The sequence below is a fragment of the Podarcis tiliguerta genome, assembly GCF_965153285.1.
Source record: "Podarcis tiliguerta genome assembly, chromosome: Z".
Classification (NCBI taxonomy): domain Eukaryota; kingdom Metazoa; phylum Chordata; class Lepidosauria; order Squamata; family Lacertidae; genus Podarcis; species Podarcis tiliguerta.
The window spans coordinates 18,152,320-18,176,254 of NC_139553.1; the positions used below are offsets into that span (position 1 = coordinate 18,152,320).

A 23,935-nucleotide genomic window follows, 5' to 3' on the forward strand; every position below is an offset into this window, starting at 1 on the left:
AAAGACCAAGGCTGAAATCCCCTTTCAGCCATGTGACGCTTAAGAGCCAGCTGCTGCCTCTCAGCCTAGCCTACCTTGCATGGTTGTTGTCAGGCTAAAATGAGGAGGAGAATGATGAATGCCACTGTGACCTTCTTGGAGGAAGAGGTGGGAAGTAAATGCAACCAACAAACAAACAACTAAATAAATAAATAAATAAATGTATCCTGTACAAATACCATGAGTTGTGATATGACCAGGACCCGACTTGGGGCTGCTTCAGGTTAATTTGTCGACTGAAAATTGATCTTTTTTTTCTTTTTCCTTTTTCCTTTTTTCTTTTTTCTTTTTTTTCTTTTTTCTTTTTTTCTTTTTTTTGTGGAGTGGTGAGATGGCATTGCATCAAGTGTCATCCTTATGGGTGCCAGGGATTCCCATCGAATGCAGAAATTCTTGGCCTCATTTATTCGTTCCCTGTCCAGAAAAAAAGTCAATCTGGCAAATGCAAAATCAAGTATCCACTGTTGTTGTTTTCAGTCTGCAAACGATACATAATTGACAATTAATTAAGTCCGTACAGATCAATAGGAGGGTCAAAATCCATAACGTTGTGAGGCTTTTAAAATCAAGACTAACCAAAATGCGAAAAACGAGCATGCAAACTTTGGGAAAGCTTTGCATCAGGCTGAATGTTATGTTATTGTTATTGTTATTGTTGCCATCATCATAATCACAATTAATTTATTAATTGCCTTCCAAACTGCCACCCCAAGGCTATTTAAACATAAGATAATCAAAGACAGTTATAAACACCAAACAACAAATACATTAGAAACCGGACTGCAACCTGAACCAGAGGCTCCTTGCAGTAAACACCCATTTACCCAGCTAGAAAATCCTGCCAGAACAAAACAAAAAAACCTCTTCAGTTGTTTCCGGAAAGTGCAGCTAGGGGATGCCTGTTGTACTTCGACAGGGACAACGTTCCACAGAACAGGGGCAACCACATTATAGGCCCTGCTCTGACTGACTGCAGAGTGGGGGCTTCTGAGATCTTTGGAACCAGCGGGAAAGACTCTTGGGCTCCTATTTAATTCATCCCTTTCTTCAGAACTACAAGCACTAGAATCTTACAAATGGGGGAGCAGCCATAGCTCTGTGGCAGATTATTTGCTTTGTGTGCAGAAGGTTCCAGATTCAATCCCCACTGACATCTTCAGGAAGGGCTGGGAAAGACTCCCTGCTTGAAACCTGGAGAGCTGCTACCAGTCAGTGTGACAATCTTGAGCCAGGTGGACCAGGTGGAGACAGCCTTCTTGGATAGGAGCTGTAGTCCAACAGCACCAGGAGAGCCAATGATCCCCCAAACTTGGTGCATAAATCCAAAATATTATTATGTTCTTAATAATAAATAATTTACTGATAAGAGTAATATACACTAATTTAGGGACCGGTGCCAAATCACTAAGAGGAATTAATACTAATTTAGGGGCCATCGCCCAATCTGCTGCTATCGCAAAACTCCCATGAGACTCTCTATCCTGCTAACATAATATCTGGGGTCCTTTTCCAGGCAGCCATTTACCTGCTGTTTGCTCATAATTCTCCCACAAGTCCTAGGCAAACAAACAGGGAGATAATTGGAGATCATAAGCCAACCAGGAGTGGCTTGCTTGCGTTTCCTTTTAACAGAATTGTTTTATGGACAGGACTTTTAAATCACTTCTTTCTTTCTTTTATGATTTGCTGCCAGAAAGATCAGCTCTGAGGCTCAATTGCATCTGGTCCCTCTTGTTGCTGTTCTCATAGGAAACACCCCATAAAAAAAATATGGGGATGGAAGGTAAGGGTAAACACTTTCTCTGGGGCCCATCAAACTGGCCAGCTGTCAGCTTAACACACTTGGTTAAGCCTCCTGAGTTAATTGCCTGCTTTGAAGTATGAATCTGGCTGCGATACATTGCATTGCACCAGGGCTCCGGAAAGACCAACACAATGTTCATTTGGCTTCCTTTATCGTGTTTTCCAGAGACTGATAACGCGGTGTAGAATCCGCACCCAGAGCCCATCTTGATCCCACTTTTGACCTATTCTGCAGGGAAGGAACAGGGCAGGTGACAGAGATGTCTCCTCAGCTCAGGCACCAGCAGAATACAGAGGACCTTAGATAAGATGAGCCAATGCGGTGAGGTGGTTAGAGTGTTGAACTAGGACCTGGGAGACTAGGGTTCAAATCCCTACTCAGCCATGAAGTTCATAGGCCAGTCACTCTCAACCTAACCCACCCCAAATGGTTGTTGTGAAGATTAAGTGCGGACTATGACCTGGGAGAAGCCAGAGTTCAAATCTCCCCGCCTTGGTCATAAAGCTCACTGGCTGCAGTCTTGGGCCAGTCGCTGCCTTTCAGCCTAATCTACTCTACAGGGTTGTTGTGAGGGTAAAAACAAGGAGGGGAGAACCTTGTATGCCAGTGTAACCTCCTTGGAGAAAAAGGTGGGATATAAATGCAATGCAATGCAACACAGTGATGAAAGCATGCATGAACAATAAAGTTGCCTGCACTAGGACTGAGTGCCCCAAATCAGTTTCCCATTTTTGCAAAAGTTTCCTTCCCCTGCAGAACAGGCTTCTGTTTTCTTTGGTTAGGGAGCACCTATGCATTTCCCCCAAAGAAGAAATCCATCACCAAAACAAAGAGCAAGATGGCTTGGCTCTGCCCTCCTGTTGGAGGCGCTAAATGCTTTTGAATACCAGTTGCTGGGAATCACAAGTGGGGAGAGTTTCTGTTGCACTCAGATCTTGCTTGTGGGCATTAATGCTCAAGCCCCTCCATCTTATGCTTGGGGTGGGTAGGTGGGTGGGTAACTAAAACAGCATATCCTAAAGACACCACAGTCTTCGCTGACCTTCATTCCGAGGAAACCAAACCCTGTATAAGCCCTTGGAACCCCTGGAATTTCTCACTGCTCGGAGAGTGGGGTGGCATGCAACATTGGTGTTAGAATTGGGATTATATTTCTGGGAGGGCGGCATGTAAGCCTCTCCATCCTATGCTCACTTTGGATATGTGTGTAAACATCTATCCTGAAGACCCCAGAGTCTCCACTGACCTTTGTTCCAAGGAAGCCAAACCCAAGTAAGCCCCTGGAGCCTCTCGCTGCTCAGAGACGGGGTGGTGTCAACAGTATGGTCAGAGCCAGCCTCACATGCCAAGAATCAGGCTAAGAAGGACTTTACATGATACTCCAGTTTTTAAAGGAAAGAGCAGCTGCAAAACCTGCCCCCAGTTGACCTGGCCTTTCAGCCTCGCCAGAAACAACATCCATGTGTTGGATGAGCTAGGATGTGGAAGAAGAATCTGGGAGGTGGCACGATAGGGCAGGGGGGTTGGCCTTGTTATGGCTGCTCTGGGCAGCACAAAATAACTCCTGGTATTGGACTCTGCCGTGCAGGGGGAGGTGGCCGACCCTTCAGAGACGTGACCTGCTCCCGGTGCAGGCACTGCTGTTGACAGTCCTTATCGAGCTCTCCCAGTGACCAGGGCTGTCTTCGCTGGAAGACAATGAAGGTCAGGGGTGCTGAGGGATGTTTTGAGTTCTTGCCATCCAAACAATCCTTTTTAGACTGGCTTCCTGCTTCCCAAATTCCTGGTGGGGCCGGACAGAGAGAAACCAGAGAGAAATGCATGTAGGAGCTTGTCAGCACTGCTAGGGAACCAGAATGGAGGCAGGTGGCGCACTGTTTCTGGCCCAAGGGCCACATTCATCCTTAGTCAGCCCTCCAGAGGCCACGTGCCGGTAATAGGTGTTGACACTCCATGTACACACATACTCACGCACACAAACATAGGACACACGCGGGCACGTAGGCTCCTTCCATTGAGCAGGAGGCATATTGCCCAGTGCTATCTCTACTTTATTTTGGGGAAAGTTATTTTGGGGAGAAAGTTTCATTGCTGCTGCCAGAATTAAGAACATGAGAAGAGCCTGCTGGATCAGTGGCCCATCTAGTGCATTATCCTGTCCTCACAATAGCCAACTGGATGCCCATTATGGGGAGCCCATAAGCAATAGCAACTTTCCAATTGTTATTCCACATCATCTGGTATTCAGAGGCATGGAAGTTCTGCTATCTCAGCAGACCTCCAGCAGATCCCTGATGGATCAGGTCAGTGACCCATCTAGTTCAGCATCCTGGCCTGCGGTCAGCCAGGTGCACCAAGTGGAGAAAGCCCACAAGCAGGACTTGAGTGCAACAGCATTTTCCTCTCTCAGCAACTGGTATTCAGAGGTAGAATGCCCCTGGGTATGGAGGTTCTACTATGACAGTCTCTATGGAGAGCCCTGCTAGGTTGGGTCAAAGGCCCATCTAGTCCAGCCTCCTGTCCTCACAGTGGCCAACCAGATGCTCATTATGGGAAGCCTACAAGCAAGACCCAAATGCAACAACCAGCTCAATGCAGTTCTGCGGCCAAGTAATGCACACAGAAATTTGTATAATGTGCATATAAATGTTTATCTTAGTCGACATAGAAGAATGTTCATTAGGTGAACGTGGGTGTTCCTTTTGCAAATGCGTGTACGCTAGGTAATATAACATATTCTAAAAAATATAGTAGGAGAAATTCACGCAAAATGCAGATGAATTTTCGTAAGAACCCTTTTAAGGGGGGGGAAATGCAAACTGATGTGGACAGAGGAGATTGGGAAAACCAAGAAGCTGAAATTGACAGATTCACCATAAACATGTGAGCCTTCATTTGGATCTGACATGAGCTGCTTTATAAAGCAAGGTTTACCTGATGCTCTGAGCCACTGAATCCCTGGAGAGTGGAAGCAGCACTTGGAAACCGTTTTTTCACCTCCTGCTGCGTTGAAGTGGGGAAGAACTTTCTGAGGGCAAGAGCTGCTTGACAGTGAAACAGACTCCCTTGGGAGGTGGTGGACTCTCCTTCACTGGAGGCTTCTAAGCAGAGGTTGGGTGGCCTTCTGTCAGGGCTTATTTAGCTGGGATTCCAGCATGGCAGGGGGTTGGACTAGATGACCCCTGGGGTCCCTTCTATGATTTTATGATTCTATGGTCCCTTTGGGTGAAGCCAGGAAGGCCACTGGCTGTTTGGCTTTGAAACCCAGCACTAAGCAATGGGAACCTCCTTTCCCTCCTTTAAATCAATTGGCTTGCCACAGCCTATGGTTTGAAGGGATGGCCTGGCATGGAGAGCTTTGTGATTTTATTTTTTTAAACTGCTGTTTTGTTTGTTGTGGCAAGGAAGGTTGTTTCTTTCCAAGTGGGTTGGCTGATGAAGAGCTGGGTGTGGCACCCACTTGCCCTGATCCTCTGCATGTTCATTAAGAGGCCTGGCACATGCGGGTGCTGCCATGTATCACCCTCGATGATGAGCCGAATAACGACAGGACTCTACACAAGGAGTTGCCTCCAGGCAATACAAATTAATACTTCAGGAAGCCCTGCAAAAAGACTGTCTGGTGTGGTTGTTAGAATATTAGACTAGCACCAGGGAGACCAAGGTTCAAATTTCCACTCAGCCATGAAGCTCACTGGGCGTGACTTGTGCTGGTTGTTGCCGAATCTACCTCACAGGGTTGTTGTGGTGACTAAAAGGATTCAGATCCCGCCCCCCACAACTCAACCATGGAGCTCACTGGGTAACATGCTTAGCACAAAGAAGGTCCCAGTTTCAATCCTTGGTAGCGTCAAAGATGCACCTGCCTGAAACCTTGAGAGCTGCTGCCAGCCAGTGCAGACAACACTGAGCTGTACAAGGCTGTTTCCTGTGTCCCTTGGAGCACTGCCACCAGAACAGGCCTGCAAGAATAAACATTGCTTTGGGAAGGGTTAGCAAATTCACCCGCAATGGGGAAATCATCAGGCTGCCACGGAAAACAGAGCAGGGGCTCCCCTGTGTGTGAGTCCCCACCCCCCCCCCACCCTCTGGCGCTCCCCTGGCCCATGTTGCAAGGAGGCTGCTGGAGAGCAGGCAGTTTGGGGCCCGTGCCAGAGGCCCTGCCTCAACTTGCAGCTCTCCTGGGCCTTGATGAGCCAGATAGAGAGAGTCAGGGTGGGGCGGCAGGGCAAGCCCCAACACTCCTGCCTCCACTGGCTGCCAACAGCTGAGCGTGAGAAAATACCGGGACAAGGCAGGCAGCTCACAGATGTACAAGCATGAGTGACATTTTAATAGCAACAAGAGGATGATGGAGGCGAGGGGGCTTGCTGTGTTTCCCTTCTCTCCCCCCCACCACTCCTCCTTCTGCACCAGATTTTAGGACTTTCATGTCATCAGTGAAGCTGACCCCACTCTCAGAGGTAGTAAATACATCTGAAAGCCAGTTGCTGCTGTTGCTGTGCTCAAGTCCTGCTTCTCAGCTTAGAATAACAGAACTGTAGGGAAGTTGCTTTGGCTATCTTTTCAACAATCCTTCAGGGCATATGTGCTCCTAAATGCTCTGCTGTACGATGCAGAGGATAGGATGGGGGGTGGGCATCCTGACCACATCTGGAGAAACCCTAGTTCAACCCGACTATCAACCGGACAAAACCTGAGATGCAAATATTTTAACTGTTCACGACTTGCACAATGAGCAGCAGTGGAATTATAATTCAGTGGAAAGGATGCTTCTACTGTGCGGAGACTGGGCACATATAGAGAGACTGCCCTCTCTGGTTAAAAAACAACCACGCCTTTGAAGAGGCCTGGCCACAGAGTCATAGCACCACCAGGAATCAGCAACCTCGAAGAGGACCACTGCCCGAGAGGCTACTGGCAGACTTTAATGAATATTGACAATTTGAAGGAGTTTCCATCACCCCTCTACTCCACTTCCCAACCATCTCTCTCTCCACTAATGACCCCATCTGCACCATAGAAATAGATAGGCATCCTTACCAATGCTTACCTTTAAAGCTCCATACACTAGATCTGAGAGACTTGCTAAAAATATATCTTATTCTTATTTCCTTAGTATCGTTTGTTGATTTTCCTATCCCGACCTAACTCAACCCATTCCTCTCCTGTGGAGAACTGGATTTACAACATTATTATTTGGGATGGCAGACACTGCAGGGAAACGGGGCCCAAATGGACTTGGAGATTTTAACTTCTGCCAACTTGTGACCTGTGTTTTGCTGAGTCACGTGGCAAGTTCTGCCCTGCAATGTACCCCAAGCTGGGAAGTTCTGGTCTGGAGACCCAGGTACCAGTTACTGGGAAGTGCTGTTTTTTACTACTGACAGGGGTTGGAACTAGGTCAACTGCTACAGCTATATCCAACTTCTGCACGGTAAGACAATCCAAATGGTAAGACAGCCCGTAACCTTTATAAACGACCTGAAGAACAAAGGAATTGAGGGGATGCTCATCACATTTGCAGATGACACCAAACTCGGAGGGGGAGCTAATGCCACAGAAGAGAAATATCTGAAGGGCTGTCACATGGTAGATGGAACAAGCGGCTATCTCTATTGGTAAGGAGCCAACGAAAGACATCCCTCCCTTGGAAGTCCAAGATAGAAAAAGAGGTATGAAGTGAACACATAGTGACTTTAAATGAATTCAAATCTCCGGGGGCTGATGAGCTGCCCCCAAGGATACTAAACAGCTTACAGATGTAATCTCAGAACCCTTGTCTATGATCTTTGAGAATTCTGGAAGAATAGGTGAGGTACTTGCAGACTAGAGGCAGGCAAATGTTGTCTTCAAAAAGAGGAAAAAGAAGACCCAATGGGTGAACTTGACATTGATACCAGGAAAGGTCCTAGAATAGATACCGTAATTCAACAGTTGGTGTGTGAGCACTTAGTAAAGGATGCTGTGATTACTAAGACCCAGCATGGGTTTCTCAAAAATAAGTCATGTCAGATGAATCTCATTTCTTTCTTTTTTCTTTTCTTTTTTGATGGAGTTACAAGCTTGGTGGATCAGGGGAATGCTGTGGACATAGTGTATCTTGATCACAGTAAGGCTTTTGACAAAGTCCCCCATGATATTCTTGTGAGGAAACTGGTAAAATGTGGGTTGAATGAGGTTAACTGTTAGGTGAATTTGTAGCTGGTTGACTGAACATACCCAAATAGTACTCATTAATGATCCTGAGAAAAGGTGACAAGTAGGGAGCCACAGGGTTCTTTCTTGGACCCACTGTTGTTCAATGTCTTTATAAACAAATTGGATGAAGGAATTGAGGGGATGCTCATCAAATGTGTAGATGACACCAACCTGGAAGGCGTAGTTAATGCCACAGAAGACAGAACCTGAATTCAAAATGACCTTAACAAACTGGAGAACTGGGCCCAAAGCTGACAAAATGAGTTTCAGTAGGGAAAATGTAAGGTTCTGCACTTAGGCAGGAAGAACAAGATAAACAAATATAAGATGAGGAACACCTGGCTTGCCAGTAGTAAATGTGAAAAGGGTCTAGGGATCTTGGTGGACTACTAGCTGAATGTGAGTCAACAGTGTGATGCAGCAGCAAAAAATGCTAATGCTATTTTAGGCTGCATCAACAGAAGTATAGTGTTCAGGGAAGTAATAGTACCACTCTATTTTGCCTTGGTCAGACCACACCTGGAATACAGTGTCCAATTCTGGGCACCACAATTTAAGAAGGATGTTGACAAGCTGGAACTTGTGCAGAAGAGGGTAACCAAGATGATTAAGGGTCTGGAAACCAAGCCTTATGAGGAATGGTTGAAGGAGCTGGGGATGTGTAGCCTGGAAAAGAGGAGACTGAGAGGATATATGATAGCCATCTTCAAATATCTCAAGTGCTGTCACATGGAAGAAGGAACAAACTTGTTTTATCCTGATCTGGACGGTAGGACTCAAACCAATGGCTTCAAGTTACAAGAAAGGAGATTCTGACTAAACACCAGAAAAAACTTTCTGACAGTGAGAGATGTTTGATAGCCAAACAGCCTCCTTCAGGAGGTTGTGGACTCTCCTTCCTTGGAGGTTTTTAAGCAGAGGTTGGATGACCATCTGTCATGGATGCTCTAGCTGAGATTCCTGCATTGCTGAGGGTTGGACTAGATGACCCTTGGGGTCCAACTCTACAATTCTGATTCTATTAAATGTCTGAGTGGCAGACTTGTATATGTATTGGGAAAAAATTGTATTCTGTACATGTTCTAATTTACCTGTACAGCCCATTTTTGTGATGCTTATCTGAGTGTAGGTAAAAGGTAAAGGACCCCTGGATGATTATGTCTAGTCAAAGGTGACTATGGGGTTGCGGTGCTCATCTTGCTTTCAGGCCGAGGGAGCCGATGTTTGTCCACAGACAGCTTTCCAGGTCATGTGGCCAGCATGACTAAACCACTTATGGCAGAACATGACACCATGACGGGTGCCAGAGCGCACGGAAACGCCGTTTACCTTTCCACTACAGCGGTACCTATTTATCTACTTGTGCCAGTAAGCTTTTGAACTGCTATGTTGGGAGCTGGGACAGAGCAACAGGAACTCACCTAGTCACTGGGATTCGAACCACCGACCTTCAGATCAGCAATCCCAAGAGGCTCACTGGTTTAGACCACAGTGCCACCTGTGTCCCTACCAGAGTGTATGGAGTGTTAGAGGAGGGGTAGTACCTTTGGTCAGGTACATGTCATGCTCTTTCTGCAGTAGTTTGTCCATTTTTGGTCCCCACCATGCACTCAGCTCTCAACTGTGGCTCATTGAAGTGTCCATATGTAACACCAGCCACACTCAAGGAAATGGCTTCGACTGGCTGGCTAAAACAGGTGAGGGTAGCCGATTGAGCTGATGATGCCAATTAATGCATCAGATGGTTAAGAAGGTGGTTTCTGTACCTGCTGTGGGGGCAGAGGGGGCTGGTCAACCTAGGAAGGCAGCCCATCTAGGAAAAGGAAAACTCTGATCCTAAACCTCTGGTGCTTTGCAGGACATCTTCTAGAGAAGAAAAGGCTACGGAATAAACCCTACACAAATCATAAGTGGAGTCCCTGTGGCGGTTGGATGCAGTTTGTATGCCTCCTTTGGGCAATTCCTGCAACCAAGTTGATGCCAAACATATTGCTCTGCTTTCCTTTGGACCACATCAGCACAGCCAAGAGAGGGACCTTGTTCCCTGCACCCTGGGAAGGTGACTTTGGTGCTGCTAACACAGTGGTTTGCTTTCACCCCTGAGGTGCACTCCATTCTCTCTCGAGACAGACGGATGCCAGCAACAACAATCTGATGTTTATGGGTGGTCACCTTGTCACTGGGACTCCCCGATCCAAAGGAAAGGCTTTTCAAAATAAGTCTCCTCTGCATTTTTTAGGACACAACTAAAGGATCCCTGACAGGTGGTCACCCAATCTGTTTAGAAACCTCCAGTGAATATGAGTTGCTGGAAACTGCAGGAGGGGAGAATTGTTTTTGCACTCAGGTCCTGCTTGTGGGCTTCCCATAATGGGCATCTAATTGGCCACTGTGAGAACAGGATTCTGGATTAGATGGGCTTTGGGACTGATTCAGCAGGATCTTCTTATGGAGGTCCATTGTGATAAAAGTCCCTCCATGTCCAGGGACAGTCTACATCTGCATATGAGATGGGTGGAAACAATTGGAAAGTGCTCTTGTGCTCAAGTCCTGCTTGCATCTGGTTGGCCACTGTGAGAACAGGATGCTGGACTAAGTGGACCCCCTTTTCGTTTTATCCAGCAGGGCTCTTATTACGTTCCTACGTTTTCATGCACAAAGCTGAGCCCTCCTCGTGTGAGCTATGGTCCCCAGGATCCCTTGTGGGAGGCAAAGTGTTTCAAGTGTGTGGATGCAGCCACCGTATGAAGACATCCAGATGTGATTTTAATGCAACTTGTTATTATAAAAACAACCTGTGTTCGCTCGATATCTGCTTTGCACAGTTAAAATGGGGCACACAGATATCTTCCAGGAACCAAAATGATGACAGGCAGAAAAAAGGGAGGATGTGAGTAACCTCCTTATCAAAGAAGCTTTGCTTCAGTCATGGAGTGGCTGGTGGTCACCCAGTATCTGATAGCAGGCAAACTGGGGAAACTTTTGGTGTTATAAAACACTCTGCAGATGGTGTAAAATGCCAGGCTCTGGAAACTCATAGAATCCCTTCCTATGGTTTCCAGCAACTGGAATTCAGAAGCATTGTTGTCTCTGACTGTGGAAGCAGAACATAGCCAGGGTAGGCAGTAGGCCCTGAAAGCCTTCTCTTCCTCCATGAACTTGTAAAATCTACTTTTAAAGCCATCCAAGTTGGTGGCTATCATGGCCTCTTGAGCGAGAGAGGTTCGTAGCTTAACTACGAAACTTTTTTTAAAAAAATCTGCCCCAAGTCTTCAGCTTCAATGGAACGTCCACAAGTGTTATGAGAGAAGTAGGTAAACTTTGCCCCGTCCACTTTCTCCATGCCATGCAACATTTTATAAACTTCTATCATGTCCCCTCTTCCACTTGCCTCTTCTTTAAACTAGAAAGCCTCCACTCTAAACTTCAGGGTAAATATAATCAGTCAAAGATGATGTAAAGCTGGAAATAATAATATTCCGGATCAGGAAGGATTATTCACCTTGAACATTGGCGTGAAATAGTCACCAGGCCGGCTCACCCCAGTGTTAAGGGTTGGTTTCCAGGGGCAGAACAAACTTCAGGGACATTTTCAACAACAGGTTGGCTGGCGAATTTGGATTCCTATAGAAGTCAGCCCCTGACAAGGTACACTAGAGCCTTTGTGTGCTTTTTTATTCACAAGGCTTGTTTGGACTGGTCCCTTATTTATTTATGAACCTTGGCTTGGCTCCAAAAAAGGTCCTGTTTTCTTCAGAAAGCAATGAATGAGCCTGGCTTAAGGGTGGAAAGCCATTGCCAGAAAGCTTCTGGTAGAATCATAGTGTTAGGAAAAATAATAGGCTTGGAAGGGACCCCAAGGGTCATGTAGTCCAACCCCCTACAATGCAGGGATTGCAGCTAAAGTACCTAGGATCACACAACCTCTCTTTAAAAACCTGATGAAGGTGAGCCCGCCACCTTCCAAGGGAGTCCGTCCCACTGTTGAATGTCTCTTGCCCTCAGGAAGTACTTCCTAATGTTTAGTTAGAAACTCCTTTCTCGTAACTTGAAGCCATTGGCTCAGGTCCTACCCTCTGGAGCAACAAAAACAAGCTTTTTCCATCTTCCATGTGACAGCCCTTCAGATATTTGAAGATGGCTATCACATCTCCTCTCTCTCTCTTCTCTTCTCCAGGCTAAATTTTTCCACCTCCCTCAACTGTTCCTTGTAAGGATTGGTTTCTTGGTTCTTCACAAAGCATCCCTTTCTCTTTAAAAATTGTTTTGAGGTTGCTATTATTATTATTATTATTATTCAAATAAATTTAGCAGGCAACTTGCCAAGATGCAAAAGAAAGCAGAGCACAAACTATAGCAACAGTTAGAAAGGAATGATGAAACAAACAACTTCGTAAACGCATAAGAGACAGGCCTGAAAACATCTCCACATAAAAACAAACTTAAGAGTTAGCTGGAGCATTTTAAACCCTATGATACCACTTTAAACAGTTTTTCGCCCAAAGGATCCTGGGAGTGGTAGTTTGTTCATAGTGCTGAGAGTTGTTAAGAGGTTCCTGACACACACAAACACGTATTTCCCCTTACAGACCTATGATTCCTAGGGTGGTTTAATAATCAATTGCTATGCAGGGAACTCTGGGAATTGTAGTTCTGTGGCAGAAATAGGGGAGTCCTCCCAGTCCTACCTGCAGATGCCCCTGGGGATTGAACATGGGACCCTCTGCATACCACTAGCCTATGGCTGTTTCCCTTTAACATACATTGTCTAGTCCTCATCATTCTGAATAAATAGAAATGTAGGAAGCTGCCTTATACTGAGTCAAGCTGCTAGGTCCACTTGGCTCATTATTATCTACACCTGTGTTTCCCAAACTTGGGTCTCCAGCTGTTTTTGGACTACAACTCCCACCATCCCCAGCTAGCAAGACCAGCGGTGAGGGATTATGGGAACTGTAGTCCAAAAGCAGCTGGAGACCCAAGTTTGGGAAACACTGGTCTCCACCAACCAACAGCAGATCTCTAGGGTTTCAGATAGGAGACACTTCTGGCCCTACCTGGAGAAGCATTTGGGTACTGGGCCTGGGACCTTATACACAATTTCTTTGTTTAGACAAGCCGGTCCAGATATGTAGACTGCTAATGTAGGTTTTAATCTGTTCTGGCTTATTGCTGATTTTATTTCTTATGAAAGTTCATGGTAAATTCTATATTAATTGCAATTTCTTTTTAAAGAAGAGGCCACAACCCCCCAAAAACCCCACCACCCTTTGCCAAGGATGGGTCTTCCCTGGCCATATACAGTCGTACCTTGGAAGTTGAACAGAATCCGTTTCGGAAGTCCATTTGACTTCCAAAATATTCAGAAACCAAAGCGCAGCTCCTGATTGGCTACAGGAAGCTCCTGATTGGCTGCAGGAAGCTCCTGCAGCCAATCGGAAGCCGCGGAAGCCGCGCCAGACATTCATCTTCTGAAAAAGGTTTGAAAACTGGAAAACTCAAAGTGTTGGTGCTGACCTTTAAAGCCCTAAACAGCCTCAGTCCAGGATACCTGAAGGAATATCTCCACCCCCATCGTTCTGCCCAGACACTGAGGTCCAGCGCCGAGCGCCTTCTGGCAATTCCCTTGCTGTGAGAAGCCAAGTTACCAGGCAGAGGGCCTTCTCGGTAGTGGCACCCGCCCTGTGGAATGCCCTCCCACCAGATGTCAAAGAGAACAACAACTACCATACTTTTAGGAGACATCTGAAGGCAGCCCTGTTTAGGGAAGCTTTTAATGTTTGATAGACTATTGTATTTTAATATTTTGTTGGAAGCCACCCAGAGTGGCTGGGGAAACCCAGCCAGATGGGCGGGGTATAAATAATAAATTATTATGATTATTATTATTGGGTTTCAATTGTTTGGGAGTCGATTTGTTCGGGAGCCAAGGCATTCGCGATCTAAGGTACGACTGCACTGACAGGGTCTCATTGCCTGCCTGCTGAGGGAAGGAGGCCACACCTGTCCCTTCCTTAGCTGCAAACAACTGTGGCATCCAGCCTCTCTCTCTCTCCAACAGGCACCCCAGAAACACGTCCACCTGCAGGAGCAGCACCTGGCCAGGGGCCAGGCCTCTGGTGAATCCACGAGGCTGAGCGGCTGCGGGAAAGAAAAGGATTGTGGCGCTGTGCAGCAAGCCTCCAAACTGGCTGTGCAAGGCTCTGCTGCCAGGCGCACTCCACATCCCTATGCCACGCCCACTGCAGGGCCCGGGGAACAAGTCCTACTTTTTCTCTCGGCTGTTGACACAACCAGCTCCTCTCCCCTTAGGCCTGAGGCTGAAGAAGCAACAAAGGTGGCTGTGGGTGGAGGTGTTGGGGCTGTGAGGCTGGAAGGAGGCACCCCCAGGAACTGGTACTGTGTCCAGCTCCCTAAAAGACGCATGCCCCCCCACCACACCTTGTTTCAGAAAAGTTAAATGAGTTCCACAAGTCCATGGAATTGAAAATAAAGTTGCTAATATCCTAATGCCTTTATAGAAATCTACGGGACAACCATAATTTGGAATACAGTTCTGGTAGCCTCACCTCAAAATGGGTATTGCAGAGTTGGAAAAAGTTCAGAAAAACTGCAGCCAAAATGATCTAGGGGATGAAGCATCTCCAAGCGTAGGAAAGATTGCAGCTTTTGGGATTTTTCCATTTAGAGAATAGGTAGCATGCTAAAAGTTCGTAAAATTATAGATGGCATGGATAGAGTGGCAAGAGTTTTTCTCCCTGTCTCATAACACTGAAACTGGTGGTCATCCAATGAAGCGGAATGTTGGAAGACTCAGGACAGAGAAAAGAACAGACTTCTTCACATAGTGCAGAATTAAACTACGGAACTCCCTCCCAAACAAGGCAGTGATGGCTACCAACCTATGTGGCTTTAAAAGAAGAGAAGAAGAAGAGTTTGGATTTGATATCCCGCTTTATCACTACCCGAGGGAGTCTCAAAGCGGCTAACATTCTCCTTTCCCTTCCTCCCCCACAACAAACACTCTGTGAGGTGAGTGGGGCTGAGAGACTTCAGAGAAGTGTGACTGGCCCAAGGTCACCCAGCAGCTGCATGTGGAGGAGCGGAGACGCGAACCCGGTTCCCCAGATTACGAGTCTACCACTCTTAACCACTACACCACACTGGCTCTCAGTGGAATAGACCAATTTATGAAGGAGATGGATGACTACTAGCCACGATGGCTAGGCTCTGCCTCCACAGTTGGAGGCAGCAATGCTTCTGAATACCAGTTGCTGGAAACCACAAGGTGGTTGTGCTCTTGTATTTAGGTCCTGCTTGTGGGCTTTCCGCAATTGGGGAATTAGATGGAGATTAAATGAGGAGGGAGAGAAAACCATGTGCACTACCTTGTGATATAGATGCAATGAAATAAACAAATAATAAAATGAGACAGAACCAATGTCCCCACCCCCAGTTTTACTGGGGCTCAGCCTTCAAAGACCCCTTTGGTTTTTCTTGCCCAGAGATGTGAAATTCTCACACCTGGGTAAATGACAGGGAATGGTTCACCTGCCAGAGGATGCTGCCAGGTTCCCACAGGATTCAAAACAAAATGAATGGAGGCCAAGAATTTCTGCATGGAGATTTGTGGCTTGGGGGCATCTTTGGAGCGTTGGAAGGAATGGGAGGGGTATGTGTGTTTTGTGTGTGTTTTGTTGCAAAAAAAGAGAAAAGTTAAGGATCGTTTTTTAAACAACCAAGTAAAGTTGCACAGCCCAAGAACATTTTCTCAAATAATTTGCTGCTCTTGCATCAGAGGTGGTAATTAACCAGAAGTGTCTTCAGGGGGAAGTGGGCTACCTGCCTCGCCCCTTTGCTCAAAAGGTCTTTAACTCTTTGCCTCCTGCACGTTGCAAAGACAGTCAGTCATGGTGGTGCTGTGGGATGGCCTTGCACATAAGAACATAAGAAGAGCCTGATTGCTGGATTAGGCCAAAGGAGCCCATCTAATCCAGCATACTGTTCTCATAGTGGCCAATGGGAAATTCTCTCCACTTGTGATTCCCAGCAACGAGGGCAGTATGGGATTGAAATGTCAGGGGGAAAAGATGAGCATCCTTTTCTGACTATCACAGGTATGCAGCTCCAATCAATCCACATCACTTTATTTGGAACTATGAGGTCTAGAATCTTACTTTTTTATGGGGAAGGGCCATAGTTCAGAGGCAGAGCTCCTGCTTTGCATGCATGGAGAAAAGGTTCTAGGTTCAATCCCCAGTGGCCTCTCTAGATAGGGTTGGAGATTCACTGCCAGGTGAAGTGCAGTGCAGGCCACACTTAGCTGGCCAATGGCCATACCATTGCAAATATGACGTACCTTCCTGTTCTGCAGACAAGCATAGTGCGATTCTGCTCCCCGAAGAATATCCTGTGGAGATGACCTTTTGGTTTCGTGGCCCAGTATTGCTCAAGGTCACGATTCTCAGTTGTTTATCTTCATCACTGAGCCTTCCCCAGTGTCTACAGAAAGAGGAACATGTCGGGCAGAGGTTGCAAATGTTTGTCACATTGTCGCGTGTGCTTTCTTTTCAATGGTTGCCTTTTGCACTGGGGCACATCATCTTGCAGAAGTACAATAGGGCATTTGGGAAGGAGGCAACAGCGCTGCCAAAAATGCACACACACACACGACTTCACAACCAGCCTTGCTGGAATGGGAGAGACCCAGACACACAAGAGATGTGCCTGTGTGGGACTTGGCTAGGAGACTGCATCACTTACTTTTAGCAGCCAGCTGGCAAAAAGCTGGGCATTCACTCGCACATCTAGACAACAGTGGGTACTCATCAAAATAGTAGGAATGGCTTTGAAACAAGGCAAGAGACAGGGCTGTCTGCAAGGTCTCATGCACCTCAGAGGCACCCAGTAGCATTTCAAGTCTTCCTCCCTGCTGTCTCATTTGGTTTCAGAATCACTGTTATCAGATTGAACAAATTCATGGAAGAGGAGGCTATCAATTGCTACTAATCGCAATGATTATGCTCTGCCTCCACATTCAGAAGCAGCAAATGCAATAATAATTATCTTGTGTTACTTCTGCTGCAGCATTGAATTATGTATGAGTGGGACCTGTGCTTACTGTAAGTAAGGCATTTAAACTTACTTAAGGTTGTGGTCTAACAGGGGTAGAGGCAGGGAAGCAGCATTTTAAGCAGGGGCGAAACTAGGCTTTATTTCACCCGGGTCAAAGTCCCAGTTTAGCACACACACACACAATGTGCATTTGCATACTGACACACACAGAGGCTGGGAGCTTCAATGGAGCCCTTCTGGAGGCTTCACCCAGGACCAAAAACTGTTTTTCTGTTGTGGTTACCCACACATGTGGGATTTCAGGATCAACTGGTGTTCCTCAGTTATTTCCCCAACACTTCTGATGTTCTCAAGCAGGAAGAGTTGGTGTTGTGCTTAGATCCTGCTTTTGGGCTTCCCTTTGGGTTATCTGGTTGACCACTGTGAGAACAGGATGCTGCAGTAGATGGATCTTTGGTCCAATGTGGCAGGACTCTCCATATGGAGATCTACTGTGATACTATAACCTTCGTGCATAGAAGAACAGCTGTGAATCAGTTGCTGGAAATCACAAGAGGGGAGAGTTGCTGCGGCCCTCAGATCCTGCTTGTGGGCTTATCATCTGCTTGGTCAGGATGAGCACAGGATGCTGGACTAAATGGGCCAATCCAACATGTGCGTCTTTTTAGGAAATGTTCCCTATTGTGCATTCAGCAATTTCCATTTTGCTCTTAAAAACATATTGGTAAAAGAGGCAAATTTGTAGAGTTATATATATATAAGTTGTGTGTGTGTGTGTGTGTGTGTGTGTGTGTGTGTGTGTTTGGAGGTGTGTGTGTACAGGGATGTCTCCTGCTTTTCAGTCAAGGAATTACACAGCCAACAGGTCAAAAAGATCTGAAATCAGGAAGCAACAGGAAACAGATTTAGGAGCAATCCCCTTCCCGTTGTCCCTGAAAGCTGCTTGGATCAGGAATCAGGAAGGGAGTGTCTCTCCAAATGATTCATAGGTGGGAGAGGTGTGGGAAAGAACTGAGATCAGTGGTGGGTGGGTAGGAGCCCCCCTTTCTGCCCCCAGTGCCAGAAAGATGCAGGAATGAGACATAAATAAAGACATCTGAACTCATTTGGACACATCACAAAGTACAAACTCAACGGCTCTTTAATAAATGATTGACTTAGCCTTAGGTTAAAAAAAGAGAGAGAAGCAGGCACACCTTTCGATTAAGTAACTTAAGCCCTTGAGTGCCTGGCTCCACACACATGCACGCACGCACACACAAGCAAAGTCATGTGAGATTGCATGAGCACGTCCTTGCTGCGGAAAAATCAATGTGCTTCGACCCGTGGGCCGAGCTTGCAAACCCAGCCCACGCACCCATCGAACCCAAGGCTGGGACACGAGTGGAGCGCAAGCGGATTGTCAGCTGCGTGTGCCTGACAAAGGAAGACAACCAGCTGTGGGTGTGGCTGTTGTTGTTGCCAGTGAGTCCTCTTGCCACAATAAACCAGCTGGTCCAGATTTAAAGGTGCCTCACAAATGCTGAACGTGGTTTGAGAGAGGCTTCTCTGCTTTCCATTCTGAAAACACACACGTGCCTCTTGCGACGCAACTTGAGGTCCCCTTTCTGCTCAGATAGGTTGGAAACAACCTGCCTGACCTGTTTTGGCAGAGGGGTGAAAAGTGTGGGGTGTGCACACACAAATCCCTCTTTTTTATTATGATTATAAGCAGTGGCGTAGTGTGGGGGTGCAGGGGGGGCTGGCCGCACCGGGCGCAACATCTGGGGGTTAGGATGCGCAAATCCATGGGTTAGGGGGCGTAAATCCACCGGTTAGGGGGTGCAAATTACTTGTCTTGCCCCGGGTGCTGACAACCCATGCTACGCCACTGATTATAAGGGTGATATAGAACAAGTGTGGTGAAGTGGTTAGACTAGGACCTGAGATAGATCGGTTCAAAATCCCCACTCAGCCATGAAGCTCACCGGGTGGCCTTGGGCCAATCAATGCCTCTCAGCCTGACCTACCTCACAGGGCTGTTGTGAGGGTTAAAATGGGGGGGACCTATGTACACCACTATGTGCTCCTTGAGGAAAGGTGGGATATAAATGTAACAAACAAATAAGATAAATATATTATGGTTATTAATAATTGAGAGTCCCATGGATTGCAAAAAGATCAAACGCATCCATTCTTAAGGAAATTAGCCCTGAGTGCTCACTGGAAGGACAGATCCTGAAGCTAAGGCTCCAATACTTTGGCCACCTCATGAGAAGAGAAGACTCCCTGGAAAAGACCCTGATGTTGGGAAAGATGGAGGGCACAAGGAGAAGGGGACGACAGAGGACGAGATGGCTGGACAGTGTTCTCGAAGCTACAAACATGAGTCTGACCAAACTGCGGGAGGCAGTGGAAGACAGAAGTGCCTGGCGTGCTCTGGTCCATGGGGTCACGAAGAGTCGGACACGACTAAATGACTAAACAACAACACAACAATTAATAATTACCCGTTCTTCAACCTGAAGTTCCTGAGGAAGTGACAACACTGAAACGCAACATTAAAACAGCAGAAAACAACTTACAGTCTCAATAATGTGGATTCTAAAAAATATACATCTCAAGTTATTGTTGTTGTTATTACCTTTCAAACCATCTTAAGCTCTCCTTAAAAATTCTCTTCAGCATGCAACAGAGATGGGGGAGCCTCCAGCTGGTTGGGCAAATGTGGCCCTCCAGGCCATTTTTCCTGGCCCTCACAAGTCTCCCCGGACCACAGCCCTTTTCTCCAGGGTACCCATTTCACCCGACATGTTCCACATCTTGCTTCAGGGCTTTTGCCAGGCTGGAATAACAGGGATCATGCCTTTTGCTTGCTTCCCTGAGCTGAGGACAGAAAAACATAAAGGCCACATAATATAATTAATGAATTAATTACATAAATGTAAACACACACAAAACAAGGTGTCTAGGTGGGCTTGTATAAACACAAATGTTCTTAGCAGGCACCGAAGAGTACAGTGAAGACACCTGCCTGATATCAATAGGCAGGAAGTTCCAAAGCACACACGAAACAATCCAAGCTCTTACAAATGTGGCATGGGTGTTATGTGGCACCTCTAGAAGTGCCAACCCCACCCATCAAAGCGGTGGACTGGCTCATGCGGGGTAACGTGATCATGTAGGTAAACTGGTCCCAAGTTGTTAAGGGCTTTATATGCTAGTAGTAACACATTGAACTTGACCTCTTAGCAAATGGGCAACCAGTGCAGATCTCTGAGCACAGGTGTTCTATGTTGCCCAGTCACTCCTGTCAGCAATCGTGCTGCAGCATTCTGCACTAACTGCAGCTTCTGGATCAAACACAAGGGAAGTCCCACGGTCAGTGCAGTGCATTAGTCCAGTCTTGAAGGGATGAGAGCCCCACCCACTTTGATTCTGGCCCCTGGAAGCTTTCCTGCAAGGGAATGTGGCCCCAGGACTGAAAAAGCTCACTCCTGTTAGACAAGCTTAGATTTTAATATTCTTTGTTCACCCTCTTGTGCTCTCAAGGTTCAACAGTTTGAGGTGAAGGGTGTGGGTGTTCTTAGGCCCTCTTATGATTGCAGAAGTGGAACTAGGGGTTTGTCAGCCTTGGCAACTTCCTTAAAGCAGAATTTGAGCATGGCATAGTGTGGCAAAAGCTGTCAACTAGGAACTTCCAGGTTCAGATGCTGCCTCAGCCGTGGAAACCCAATGAACCTGACACCACCATCTGAACCCCAGATCCGCCAGCTTTAAGGGAGTTTGGAATAGATGGGTCTTGGGTCTGAATACCTCCCTCGTCAACTGCGGAGAGTTGTTAAGTCCCCCAACCTCACCTGGCTAAGCCAGAGGCAAGGCTGACTTAGCTGGGGAACTTATTGGCAATAGGCCTGTTCAAGCCTAACAGGTTAGCACTGGATAAAAGGCTTGCCAGTCTGACCAAGTCAGCCCCTTTTGCAAGAAGTTTCCCCTCCCCAACCATGCATAAAATTTTTTGCAAGCAAAACAAGATGGGTTTTCAAAGCTGCTCCTCCTGCAACCTCCAGAACAGAATAAGAAGAGCTTTGCAGCTCCTTCCCCTTTTTCATCGCAAGAAGTTGACAAAGTCAAAATATTGCTTGCTTTCTTGTCAGCGAGGCAGCTGATGGGTTCTGCCTGAAGGGTCCAAAATGGGTGAAAGCTTGAGTGTTGGGGGCAACTATGAAAAGGGGAGGGGGCTTGCTCAGGAACAGACCAAGACAAACGGCTTCCACAACACTCTCTCTGTACCTTTGTGCCTCTTGAAGAAGACTCTTGTGAAGACAGGATGCTGGACTAGTTGGTCTTTGGTTCCAATTCAGCAGGACTCTCCACATGGAGGCCTAATGGGATAGCAGAGCATCCATGCCCGGGGCAGTCTACCCTTAAATACCAGATGGGGAACTGGAGTGGTGCTGTTGCACTTAGGTACTGCTTGTGGGCTTCCCATAATGGGCATCTGTTTGGCCACTGTGAGGACAAGATGTTGGACTAAAGGAGTCCCCTTTGGCCTGATCCAGCAGCCAGACTCTCCTTAGGTTCTTCCGACAGTTCCTATGCCGCTGAGCCTGTCCTTTCAAAATGACTGCTACATGGTTCCCAAGGGCTTGTTTCACTGCTGCTGCAGAAAAGATCTATTTTTGTGGACTGATTGCATTTGTGTTGGTCAGGAAAAAGTGGTCCTCATTCCCCCTGCCTCTTCACTCATTCACTTGCCTTCCTCAGCTTGGGAGAACCACCAGGTCCTTGCTATCAACCTCTTGTAGGCAATGTGCAAATGTTGTTTTTCAAATCCAGCTGTCGTGGCACAGACCTGGCCAATCACCAGCCGGCATCCTTTGAAAAGAACCAATTGGGTGCATGAGCAGGTTCCTCTACCTCCTCCCCTGAAACAGGTTCAGGCCTGAGAGTTCAGGGTTCCCCTGAATGATCTCATCTGATCAGAGAATAGGGAAGGGAGCACAGGGCTGTGAACAGGGCGCCTGCCTGCCTGCCTGCCAACCCGCCCGCCCGCCTGGGGGCTGGGAGGTGGATGATGCTAATAATCCAAATGAGCAATTTTTAAAGGGCAAAAAATCAGAGGTACGTGCCAACGAGTTTGCCAACACACCCCTGGCCTGATGCTCTCATTTCCAGGCCCTTTAAACAGGCACGTGATGGGGAGCTATTAAAGAATAATTGTTTTGCAGAAAAGGGTGTTGCCTCATGAGAGAGGAGGTGTGTCTTCTGCATTCTCTCTCTCTCCTAGAGGTAGCAAAACTGAGGATAAAATTTGGGTGGAGGTGAAGGGTCAAGGCAGGGCTAAAAAAGCGAACTGGGGTGTGTGCAAGATGGTTTCCATGATTTTGGACAGTGGTGGGGGGGTGCACTCCATGCACCCAGGAACTGACTCTCGTGGAACATGCATTCTTAACAGGTACCACACAATATGTGTTCCACAGTTATAAGGACTATGTTAGCATCTACACTTTGGAACTTGTTATATACTGAGTTGAATAGGATCCAAAAATGCAGCAGTCTGATTGGTCCCAGAACAATAGGACCCAGAATGCAGCAGTCTGGAGCCACCCAATCCAGCTCCAGGAGGAAGTGAACCTGCAACCTAATTGGCCTACAGGAGAATCCCGGAATTAGCCAATCACGTGGGGCCCATTGTGTAAATAATGTATATAAAGCAGACACCTTGGGGGAACTTGCATTCCTCACTACTATGAGCTGAATAAAGAGCATGAAATCCACACTCGACTCCGAGTATATTTCAGAACTCCTGCCCTCTGACATCAGGCAGGTGCTTTTGCTGTCCTCTTTCTGCAGTACATATAAGAGCCCTGCTGCATCAGGCCAAAGGGAGCCCATCTTGTCCAGCATCCAAAGAGAAGCCCAGAAGCAGGACCTAAGTGCAAGAGCAACTCTCCCCTCCTGTAGGTTCCAGCAACTGGTATTTGGAGGCATTGCTGCCTCCAACCTCAGAAGCAGAGCCTAGTCTTCATGGCTTGCAGCAGCATTGATAGTCTCATCTTCCATGAGTTTGTCCAGTCAAAAGAAAGTAAGACGAGCCTACTGGATCAGGCCAAAGGGGGCCCATCTAGTCCAGCATCCTCTAACCACCATGGCCAGTCAGATGCCCCACTGGGAGAAACCCACAAGCAGGACCCAAGTGCCGCAGCAGCAGCAGCACTCTCTAGACCCACTGGTGTTCATATAATCATAGAACTGTAGAGTTGGAAGGGACCCTAAGGGTCCTCTAGTCCAACCCCCTGAAATGCAGGAATATGCAGCTGTGCCATACAGGGATCGAACCTGCAACCTTGGCATTATCAGCACCACACTCTAACCAACTGAGCTATGGGTTTTGATCTTTTATTTTTAAGCCATTAGCCTGAATTGTCTTTAAAAGCTCTTCATGGTTAAACTATTTATTATTATTATTATTATTATTATTATTATTATTATTATTATTACTACTACTACTTTGAAAACTGCTTAGAGTACAGTTGAGCGGTATATAATTTTTTGTTTAAGAAGAACAAAGAAATAAAGATGGGTTCTTTTGCATGCAAAGCAGTTACTTTGTCAAAGGTTGGTGAAAGGAGACACAGGTGAGAGGTGGGGAGAGAGGAAACTTTACTGAAAATGTGCATTTCCTGTTCCTCTACCTGCGGAGTGGCCCCAAAATAGACAGCTGAAAGTAAGACTCCCATCTGCCTGCCTCTCTCTCTCTCTCTCTCTCTCTCACACACACACACACAAGAAGGATCAGGACTGCGGAGGGTATCCAGTAGTTGCCCCCTTTGT

General features: G+C 46.8%; 1 long non-coding RNA gene across 1 annotated transcript in view; it reads right to left on the reverse strand.

Moving 5' to 3' along the window:
- Window positions 1-437: 437 nt before the first annotated feature.
- LOC310669752 overlaps window positions 438-23,935 on the reverse strand; it is a 31,936-nt gene continuing 8,438 nt past the window's right edge. Inside the window, exons 2-3 of the long non-coding RNA XR_014507355.1 lie at window positions 19,743-19,984; window positions 438-517 (exon numbers count right to left, since the gene is read on the reverse strand). This is a non-coding gene — a long non-coding RNA (uncharacterized lncRNA). The remainder of the gene's footprint in view (window positions 518-19,742; window positions 19,985-23,935) is intronic.